Here is an 11,347-nt window from a genome sequence, read left to right as displayed (position 1 = left end):
GGTGGGGGGGGGGGTGTTTCAAAAGCTTCCTGGGGATTTGAGCCCTCATAGGATAAGGCCTGAGATGATACAAAGAGGTCAAAAGAGTGCGTGGAGCGTCCCAGCACTTTTCATGAAGCCTGAAACTGACATCATGGAGTCTGTTAATGATCTCACTCGCGGCTGACATCTGGAGGGCCCAGCACTGTGTTTTGAACTCTGCTGCCGAGGCCACTCCCGTGCATGAAAGCTTGTTCTCTTCGTGTTTGTCTCCCAGCATTTTCTTTAATGGTGAATTATAGGCTTTTCCTGCCCTTTCCTTTTTTATGGTCTTCTTATCCCTCTTAATTGAATTTCATTTTGTAAACTTTTTTTCTTCCAAGAGTTCATGTTTTTAAAGAGTGGGGTTCCATGTTATAATCCTGGTTTTATAAAACAAAGATCTTGGGCGCATGTCCCAGACAGTTACGAGTAAATCATTCTTTGATTGGACAATAAGCTCCTCAGGGCCGAGGAACGTCTGCCACTTGATAGCACTCAGTGATGCTTGATGAATGGAACGTTAGGTAAATATGGTCGGCCGGGTGCGGTGTCACTAGAGTTGGCCCCATTTGTGATAGGAAGCACAGAAGTCGCATCTCAACAGGGGGCAAAGCTATGTTCATCCCTGCACAGAGAAGGTCCGACATAGCAAGCATTTGCTGCCTGGGACTCGTGAACCTGTGGTGTGGGCACGGGCCCTGTCCTATCGACGAGGCGTGTCTTACTTTCCAGTAGAGACCAGTGTGGGGATCAGCCCCACCATTAGCACATAAACGATAAAATAAGACTAAATAAAAACAATTTGCAAAACCCAAATTGTTTCCCATGAGAAGTGAATGTAAATGAAGTGGTCTTCCAAATTCTGTGCTGTCATATTTGACATGGTGTTTCCCTTGCTCATCCTTAATAACAGTATCAAGGTGACTGAATTTTGAAAACTTCAAAATAACTTCATTTTCTTCTCTTCCTCTTCTTCCTCCTCCTGCTTTCTTCTCCTTCCTTCTCCTTCTCTTCTCCCCTCCTTCTCCTGTCCTTCTCTCCTCCTTTCCTCCCGTGTCAGAGGTGACACATGAACTCATTTTTTTGGTTGATTTTTCTTTGTCACATGGCATCCTCCTCCTCCTCCTCCTCCTTTTCCTCACTATTATGGTTATTTGCTGTTTATAAAATCCCTTAGAAGCCCAGTACCTTCAGGGCTTAAACATCTTGATTTAGATGTTGATTCTTTTAAAAAATATATTTTATTGATTTTTTACAGAGAGGAAGGGAGAGGGATAGAGAGTTAGAAACATCAATGAGAAAGAAACATCGATCAGCTGCCTCCTGCACACTCCCTACTGGGGATGTGCCCACAACCAAGGTACATGCCCTTGACCAGAATGGAACCTGGGACCCTTCAGTCCGCAGGCTGACACTCTATCCACTGAGCCAAACCAGTTAGGGCTAGATCTTGATTCTTAAAGGTAAAGGAAATTATCTGCTGTTGACTTTAGTTTCTTCATTACCCCATCAAACTTCCATATTTCTGATTTACAACATAGACACTTCATATGAGAGGGTTCTGTATGAGAAAAGCCAAGCTTTGTGGCAGCTGCTGCCTCTGAGCCTGAGGGAGAGCTTGAGGAGGGGTGAGTCTTCCTCAGAGAGAACATCAGGCTTTTCTGTAGAATTCGACAAAACTTGAAAGCATAAATGACAGTAACCAAGTTGTCTTTTTACTCAGGAAATTTACTAAGCATGTTTAGTGCCTTTGTGAAACATTTTCATTTCTCTAGATTTTCTGCAAATTTGTATTGAAAGACAAACAAATGAGTTTCTTAATTTCTCTCCACTACTTCAACTATCTGTAAGAAAATGGGCAAAAATAATGGAGCTGCTGCCTGGGGACGGTGGGAAATGTGGCTCTCCACGGAGAGAATTCTTTTGAAAGTAAGAAAAAGCAAGAAACAGGAGTCCTCTCACCATTGCACTGAATGTGCTTTGCAAATGGAAAAAGTACTAAATTTAGCATTATTACCATCAGTGGTTGCAGAGATTGTTGTATTCGATTGTGAAGAAAAATAAACCACTTAGGGTGCTATGTCAGTCTGTTCTCTGATATCTTTGGAGGGAGTTGATTGGTTTTAATGACACTCAGTAATAAAGAATATAATGATATACCACCAGTGTCTTGAGACCCAGTGATTCAACTAAAAGTTTCCAAGTGGATAGATCATCTTCATTTAATATAGTCCAGTGCCCTGGCCAGTGTGCCTCAATGGTAGAGCTTTGGCCTGTGCACTAAAAGGTCATGGGTTTGATTCTCAGTCAAGGGCATGTACCTGGGTTGCAGGTTTGATCCCCGGCTCCCACTGGGGGCATATGCAGGAGGCAACCAGTTGATGTGTCTCTCTCACATTTTTTTTTTTAATCTTTCTCTCCCCCTCCCTCCCTTCCACTCTCTCTTAAAAAAAAAAATTAGTGGAAAAAATATCCTTGGGTGAGGATTAACGAAACAAACTAATGAGAAAAAGAGTATTATTATGGTAAAGAACGTGGTAATTCATACATTCACTAATTCTGTTTATTTGTGTGTGTATGTGTGTGTGCTCGTGCTCTAGAAAAGTAGCATTGACAACAGTTAACACTTATGTGTCAAACCTTTTTCTAAACTCTCTCTTTAATCCTGTTAACAGGAGAGGTGGGTGCTGTTGTTATCCCCATTTTATTTTAAGGAAGCTGAGACCCAGAGAGGTCCTGTGACTGGCCCAAGGTCACACCGGTAGTGAGCGTGAGAGCCTGGATGTTTATCACATTGCACATCTAATACTCTTTCTGGGAAATGTTCAGATATTCTTTGCTGTAACCTAATTCAGTGGCCTGAGTAACCAGCCACTGTTCACTTTAATCCAAAGCACCAGAAACATCCACTCAAGGAACGTGTTTTATAACAGGCCGCTATGAGAAAACGAGATAAATATGTATGAAATTGTCTTAGAAACTGATAGGTAGATGCTGTGATGGTGATGGTGGTGAGTACCACCCCAGGAGAAATCAGACCTTCCATTGTCTTGGTGATTATATCTTAAGTGATAGATTAGTTTACAATTCAGATCTTAATTTAGTTAATGTTGGGCATAGACATTAAGTGGAGTGATTTGTATTGAGTGAAAAACCAATAGTTTGCTTAAAAATAGCAAACTACTAGTTATTCTAATTTCTAAAACTAAAACAGAAAAGCACTGAAGGTACTGGTTTTTTTTAAGTCTATTTTTCTTTTACACTTTATAATCCTGTTTGCCATTACCCTTTTTGGTAGATTTAGCTTAATCTAATGTCACAGATAAAATCTTATAACAATTTTTAATAATATAAAACAAACTACCTTTAGAGTTGGACTGAAACTTAATAATAGCTATTACCCAGTTACTCAGGATGGAGTGCCTTTTATTCACGAGGAACTTAATGGGTTATTTAAAGTAGGTAGGACAGACTTTCTCAGCTACCATTATCTCCCCCAAACTTAACCTAAGAAATAAGTTAATATCCTTGAAAGGACAACATTATTCATGTTTAAGATACCAATCCAGACATAATGATTAAAAATAAATACTATTCTGAACCACATGTCCTAACTCACTGTCGGTGAAAACTGTTCCAAGTGTCAAAAATAGATTGGTGTTACCTTTTGAGTTAGCCTCAAGTTTTTGAGTTAGCTTCAAGTTAGCTTCAATAGCTATTTTGATTGTGTAAGTTCTGTTTACCATACGTTTTTCTACTTCGAAGTATTAGTCATTGGACAAAAATGTGTGAAGTGCGAGGTGTTTTCTACTACTGTTGATAACTCAGAGTACCATCTGCCTATTTACACTGCTCTTATTACATCATGTTCTAGCACACTTTCATAAATTCTAAGGCAGAAAGTGTAAAAATCCTTTGGTGTTCCCCCTATCCCTACCTCCTGTTGAAGGCTCCTAGGTCAAGACTATCTTCAAATCGAAACTACATTATTAAGCAATATTAATGTTTCCACATTTTTATTTATCAAAGACATATGTAACCAACTATATACAAGGAGCATGCCCTGGCAATTCTTATGATGTCATCAACAGCCAATCAGGTTTTCTCATTATCATGAAGTAATCATTATCACCATATTGACTTGATTTAATTTCAGTGAAGATCAAAGAAACTTGATGTTTTACCACACGTGTACTGTCACATTCTAGCTAAATATACACCCCTCCCCACTTCTATCTAGGCCATGGTAAAACGTCTTAACTCAGAACCTGCTTACTATTTATTTCTGCCCCAACGGCAGTTCGTTTTGTCCCCACATAAAAACACATCGCTGGTACAAGTCTGTCTGAGCTGAAGATTTTTTTCCCCCCCAAAATGAAAATAGCATTACACAGCGCAGAGAATTTTGAAGCCAAGTTGAAACCACAAAGACCAGAACACATGCCTGATTAAACTGTAATAAATTTTCTCGGGTCCAGGTGAAGACATTGTTTAACCCCGGCAGCGTCACTTGAATCCTGAGTGAACTAAAATGCCAGGTGTCGTGAGGTGGAGCAGCCAGGTAGTTTCAACACTGTTTGTAAACACTTTTGCTGAAATGAAAACATCTTCTAAAGACACTTATTAAATGATCTTAAAACAACCTCTGTGATATCACCATATTTTTAAAGATAAAACTGTCCAAAGAATGCTTTCATCGCGGTTTTTAATTGTGCCCATATTGTTATATACAGGGAGGCCCATGATGAATTGCTCTCCTTTTTTGTTGAGAGCAGGGGGAAATTAAATAGAGCTGTTGCAGAAGAGGTTTCTGTTAGGGGAAAAAATATTCTTACTTGGCTGGATTTTTTTTTGTTAATGAGAGTATATTAGCAAGGAAACTGTGTGATACCTCCCTCTGTTATTTTTAAAGGTGAAAATATGTTCCCTACAGAAACTGTAACTGGATACATGGGCTTTAGAGGAAGGTCACATTATTTAATCAGCCACATCAAAGTGGCACATAAGATTCTGGGAAGAAGGAATATCCCAGATGATGGGCAAGAGAGAAGCCCCACCGAAGCAGAGACCACACGAAGCTACTAAGAGTTGGAGTCACTCTGCTCTGTAGTATTAGTAATACCTCATATTGTCACCTGCACAGCGTAGACATAACAGATGGGTGCCCTTTTTCCTACGTCACACAGGAATATACCATACTGCTCTGAAAGCGTTGTCAAAAGGGCACCCGGCAGCGTGGGCTCTTTCCGTGTTTGCTGCTAATTAATGCTGTGACTCTTTATGTTACATAGCCTCTCTTAACTTCTTTTACTTAATTTAAGATTGGGGCATGAAAACAGGTGTTCTAAGGGCAGTTCCAGCCAGAGGTTTTATAACAGGATTTTCTGAAATTGTTTTTTAGTTGTTGTTAACAGGAGAATCCTGTATTATCAATTGAAAGTGATCCACTGAAAAGCATCCAACTGTATTACCTACTGTCCTTATCACAGGCCTCCCTTAGATAAAAAGGATGCTTACAAAATGTATTTAACTAATGTGGAAAGTTGCTTAAAGGTGTGTCTATGTCTGTGTGTGTGAGAGGGACAGAGAAGAATTTGCTTTGTTGTTAATTTGATTGGTGTTGTTTTTTTTTTTTAAATGTTTATGTAAGTCTCCACTCATTGAAATAATAGCCCAGGGTAGCTAAATGCTGGTATTCTAAATAAAGTAAAAAGCTTTTGAAGATGTGCAAGAACCAGGATACTAGAGAAAATGTCTGCGCTCACATCCTGTTCCATACATATCTTTGTCTTAATTTCAAGATTACTTATTTCTTTTTTCAGTGTTTTAATACGAAAAGTGTTTTCAGATTCTGTTTTTGTTAATCTGAAGGAAATTAAATGGAATCATTCACATGTATATTGGTTTTATTTGCTGGATGGCTTTTTAAAAATCAACTTTTAGAAGTAATATATGCATATGTGCATATTTTAATAATGTTTACATATAGAATTATTTTGTGTTAGAGAATATTTTTTATCCACCATCATCTGAAGATGGGGGAAGACATAATCTTAGTAGTATTATAGTAACTTACAGGGAGAATAGCAAGTGCTTATTAAAGACTAGAGGCCCAGTGCATGAAATTTGTGCATGGGTAGGGTCTCTAATGGCTGCCGGCTGGGGCCTCCCTTCTCCAGCTGCTAGCTGAGGCCTTCCTTTGTTCCGTGCTGCCCCTCTGGTGGTCAGCACACATCTAACTCCCAGTTGGTCGAACTCCTATCCATGGGGATAATTTGCATATTAGCCTTTTATTTTATAGGACTAGAGGCCCAGTGTACGAATTCATGTACTGGTGGGTTTGGACCCACCCTGATCGGGGCTGATTGGGAGGGGCCATGGGCGATTGGTTGTCCGACCCTGCCCCCAGTCAGGGTTGGGGGGCTGTCAGGGTCGGGGCCAGTCGGGGGGAGGGGCCGTGGGCAGTTGGCCGGCCAGCCCCACCCCCTGGTCAAACTTCCCATTGAACTCCCGGTAACAACTCTCGGTCAAGGGGATGATTTGCATATTAGCCTTTTATTATATCGGGTATTTTCCATCAAGATCAGATAATGAATCCATTAAGAGTTTCTGAATTTGTTTACTTTTGTGATGGAGTCTAAATAGCCTACTTTCTGTTAAATATAAACATTTTCCACTGAAATAAGTAGCTATTGTATATTCATCTGATGATTATCTTCCTAAACCCTTTTAGCCATTTGTGAGGAAGTGTATTAGTTTGAAAACTAAAAATATAGGATGCTTTTAGTTTTCATTAGCAAACGGCCTATCAGGTTTAGAAAGAATAAGAGAAATTGTTGCTCCTAAGGCCTATTTTTATACTCACAGCAAAAAAACACAGATATCTCTTGTTTGGCTTCTAGTCCAGATTTCAGGAGCTATTGCCAGGAGGATACTTTTGTCGGTTTTCATGAATAATGTTGCATTTATTCACACAGACCTTTTTCCCCTTATTACACACTGAATTTCTTAATAACTCCACTCTCTCAGCTCTAAAACCTGCATGTTCCAGTTGACAAAATTAGCCTTTGAACTTTCCTGTGAGGTAGCATGTTGTACTTAGTGGTAAGATTTTTCAGGAACTTCCTTTTTAAAAGATTTAACTTTGGAAATATAAAAATGAGCAAATGCTCTGTTTTTGCTTATAATTTAATTAGTATTTGTGTACTTTTCCAAGATCATCTTCCTTTTGAAGATACTTTAGCTAGATCCCATCTAGTAGGCTATGTAAGTAAGTAATGTATTGAGAAAATTTAACATGTATAAAATAATAGTGTTGACAGTTTTTCAGAAAAACTTTGGTCATTTTATTCATTGTGTATTTCTCTCATGAAAATGTGAGAGATCTAGCTATCATGATAGCAATTCATCATATCTTGATTTTATTAACATCAGATACAATAATATTTAAAGTAGCTGTGTGAACCAAATTTGGGAGGATAAGGGTAAACCAGTCCAGTTCTGTTCTAAATATAAGTTTTTTCACGTTATTTAGATATGTCTTTGGAATATGATTTCAAGTAATAAGATATATATATATGTGTGTGTGTGTGTGTGTTATTGTCACAAATATCAGTATAATAGTGCAAATTTTAACTTGAATCCAGATGTATTAGGATTATCATTTATAGAATTAGTCAAAATCAGTTTAATAGGAATTTAGTTGTTCAATAAATGGCATATACTTAAACATAATCAACTAGAGGATATTTTTCACGGCATTCCCGACTTCCAAACTGTATTCTCTCATTCATATTTTCCATTGTAAGGACAGTGTCACTTCATCTGTGTTTCAGTGTTTTGCCAGTGCTGGCCATGGGGGTTGGTAGCTAGTGAGCACTATTTGACGAATGGTTGAACTTATGAATGAATTACCTTTGTAGTTTTTAAAATGTACTATCCATCTCAAATGTGAGGTTACATGTTGCTCTTTTTATTGTACTAACTGGAGGCCCGGTGCACGGATTCGTGCACTGATGGTGTCCCTCAGCCTGGCCTGCGCTGTTTAGCAATCCGGGACCCCTTGGGGGATATAGTAGTGTGCAAAGCGGCAGGTGGCCTGGGAGGAGCCCGAGCCCAGTGAGCCTGCTGCTGCTGCTGCCACTCGGGAATGCTGCCATGGAGGTGGGAGAGGCTAACGCTGCTGCAGCTGCACTTGCCAGCCATGAGCCCAACTGTGGGAGTGCACTGACCACCAGGGGGCAGCTCCTGCATTGAGTGTCTGTCCCCTGGTGGTCAGTGCACATCATAGCGACCAGTCAGTCGTTCAGTCATTCAGTCGTTCAGTCGTCAGGCTTTTATGTATATAGATGATTCAGAGTTAGAGTGTAAGGTAGACTGAATTAGGACCATTCTTATTAGAAGTTCTGAGTATCTCAGAATATTTAGAGAAAGGCACTCGTTCACATTTTATGGAAACTTCACTATAATATTGCCATGAATAAGTCGCTTTACAGGCTTATCTGACAAGATAGTAGCCTTTAGGCCCTGTCTGCTGTGGCTCAATGTTTAGAGTGTTGGCCCGTGAACCAAAAGGTCTCCAGTTTGATTCCTGGTCAAGGGCATGTACCTGGATTACAGGTTCAATCAAGGGGAAATATATCCTCAGGTAAGGATTAACAACAACAAAAAAGATAGTGGCAATTGGGAGTAACTTAGTCTCTCTTAATTCCCGGCCTAGTGCTCAACCCACTGTTCAGACATGGTAATGTGTGTGCATGTTTTTTCTTTTTCTTATTGTCAGCCCCTCAGAGCAGCCTGTGTGCTCTAACACTACAGGATCTGGTGCCTGTTGAAATATTTCCCTTCTTGTTTATGAAAAATGGGCATTGAATTGATATTATGATATTGATGGGTACTTTATATATATTTTTCCAACTTGATGACCACATACTGACTTGTATCTGATAATTGTGAATAGGTGTGTTACTTATAGAGTCTGGTTCTGCATAGATTTTTTAAAAAGATTTAATTTTTAGGTTTGTAAAAATAGTTTTGTAATTGTTTTCTCATTAAAGGAACGAAAGTTCTGTCCCATGTCTTTTCTGTAAAAGTATGGGAAAACGTAAGGTTGTTTTTACTAGAGCTGCCTACTTCACTTGGGATCAGTGCAGTTTTATGTTCAAATTATTATCTTGTGAGACTGAGAAAAGATAGTCTGCCCTCATGTATTAATCTATCTGCTAACCTGGCAATGTTGCTTATTTTGTAAAATAAAGGGTGGCTAGATTTTATTTTACCTAAATAAGAGTATTAATTTCCCCCCAAGGGCTATGGCATGGTTGTGCTGAATTTATTTTCAAACAGTATTTTAAGAGCGTGTTTGTTCAGTAGATAAACATCTGTGCATGTGATTTTGTTTATGAAATATCTGGAGTCACTTACTGCCCTTGATCTGTTAACCTCAAGAGGGCTGCATGGTTATTAGTAACTACTAATATTCATGTCAGCGGTGCTCAGGGCACCTTGCCATAGGAATAATTTCCTCTGGAGAACGGTTAGACTTGAACTTGGGCTTCAAAAAGGAATGACACAACACTCCACTTCAAAGTGGTCCGCACTTAGCATGGCAGATACTAATACAGAGTCTGCAACTGTGCGAGGGAGTGGTTTCGGCAGAAGGGTAGGAACCTGTTAGTTCCTTTTCTCCCCATTTAATATTCAAATGAGCACCGGACATTCTCAGAAATGATTCCCCCAGGAGCTCCTATTGTCACGTTCAACCTCGGCAAGCCCTTCCCCTCCCTTCCAATTTTGAACTAGGTGGTGAGCTTTGGGCGATTCTGAACCCGAGCTGCCCCTCTCCCCCCAGCGGGTCTGATTTGCGCTGATGTCACCACCAAGCTGTTGCATTGCAGCCTCTCGGCCTCTAGGTTCCTCCCCCTGAAACAGCTCACCCGGCTCGGAGAAGAGGCGAGGAGTCAAAGACACGATGACTGCGAAGTTCAGGCTTCGGAGGGCTTAGCCGCGGAGGAGCCCCAGAGCTGCGCGGCCGCAGCGCTCGGCGGGCGCAGGGACGGAGCGAAGGGACGGAGCCCATGTTGCCTAAGGAGAGTGAGGACCTTCCCGGGAGCGCCCTGGCTCGGGAGGATGCCTGCCCCGCCGGGCGCCCTGCTGCCGTGAGGAGCTGGGGACAGCGCCGGAGCTCCCTGCTGGAGTGCCTTCCCTGCCTCCGCCTCCGACACCTCTGCCTCGCTCCAGCTGTAGCTAAAATGAAAGACAAACTGCGGCCACACTTGGTCAGCTTCAAAGGCTAGACGAGGCTCGGTTTCCAGCTGGAATGTGAATGACGCTGCCTGTGCCTTAGAGGGAACTCGGAACTCTTTGCTGCAACTGCCTCAGGTGGAATAAGCCTTCTTCAGGAGGATCAGATAAGACTCTGGAAACTGGCTTTTTTTTTTTAAAGGAGAGTTTCTAGAACATCATGCTTTCTAAACTATTTACTTTAAACAGTTGCTGGATTGTACTGGCCCGGCTGTCCAAAAATCGAATTATTTCCCCCCCTCCTTTGGGTACTTCTGAGTAGCCTCAAAGAAGCTTAATATGGGAAGAAAAACTGCCGTTTGAATCCAGATTATTTATAGCTCCCCCCCCCCATAAAAAAAAAGGCAAAAGAAAATTTTAACTTTCTTACAACATTAGACTGATTTTCCTCTGAAGATCTGTTCTGTGCCTTCTGACAATACGCGTTCCCTGTGTTTGTCTTTTAAGTTTCTGAAGCATGGTTTATTTATACAGGAGATGAAGTTTTGTAAGCCATCTTTAAGTGGATTACAGTTAACCAGCGCTCTGCCTAAGTTAGCATTCAGCCTGTTAAAATGCTTGCTCCCTTGGACATTTTAATCTGGAAACCTCGGATGCAAAATTAGACTAAAAAGGGAAATGAACTGACAATGGAATGTTCTGACTGTTTGAGCCACTGTTAAGTGTATGTTTGTTGTCGTTTTCTGTGTTTTGGAGTATGTGAGAGGGAACTTTGGGGGCTGGGGAACGGGGAGGTGTGGAGGTTTCTGCTCTGTGTTCTTGATGCACTTTATTTTTTTTAGAATCATTCTAAAAACTACCAGATACAAGGATAGTTGCATTTAGACTGATGCACTGATGACGACCTTAAACACCTCATAGATGATGACGTGTATTATTTGAGCATGTGTCTTTATACTAAAGACACTGTATAGTTCTGTGCAGAGGTATACTTTTGCGAAAGGTGCTTTGCCTTAGTTCTTAATTTCTGTTTCAAGAGCTGCAGTATTTGCTTTAACTTTCTGCAAAATGGGGAAGCCACTCA

The 11,347-nt window shown here is 40.6% G+C and overlaps 1 protein-coding gene across 1 annotated transcript in view; it reads left to right on the top strand.

Annotated features, from left to right (window-relative positions):
- Window positions 1-11,347, top strand: part of LOC102755197 (dystonin-like) — a 172,493-nt gene that overhangs the window by 80,052 nt on the left and 81,094 nt on the right. The window lies entirely within an intron of this gene.

This window comes from Myotis davidii, unplaced genomic scaffold (assembly GCF_000327345.1).
Source record: "Myotis davidii unplaced genomic scaffold, ASM32734v1 scaffold463, whole genome shotgun sequence".
NCBI classification, from domain to species: Eukaryota; Metazoa; Chordata; class Mammalia; order Chiroptera; family Vespertilionidae; genus Myotis; species Myotis davidii.
The sequence above is the reverse complement of the archived record's forward strand: the minus strand, read 5'-3'. Positions and strand labels throughout refer to the sequence as shown.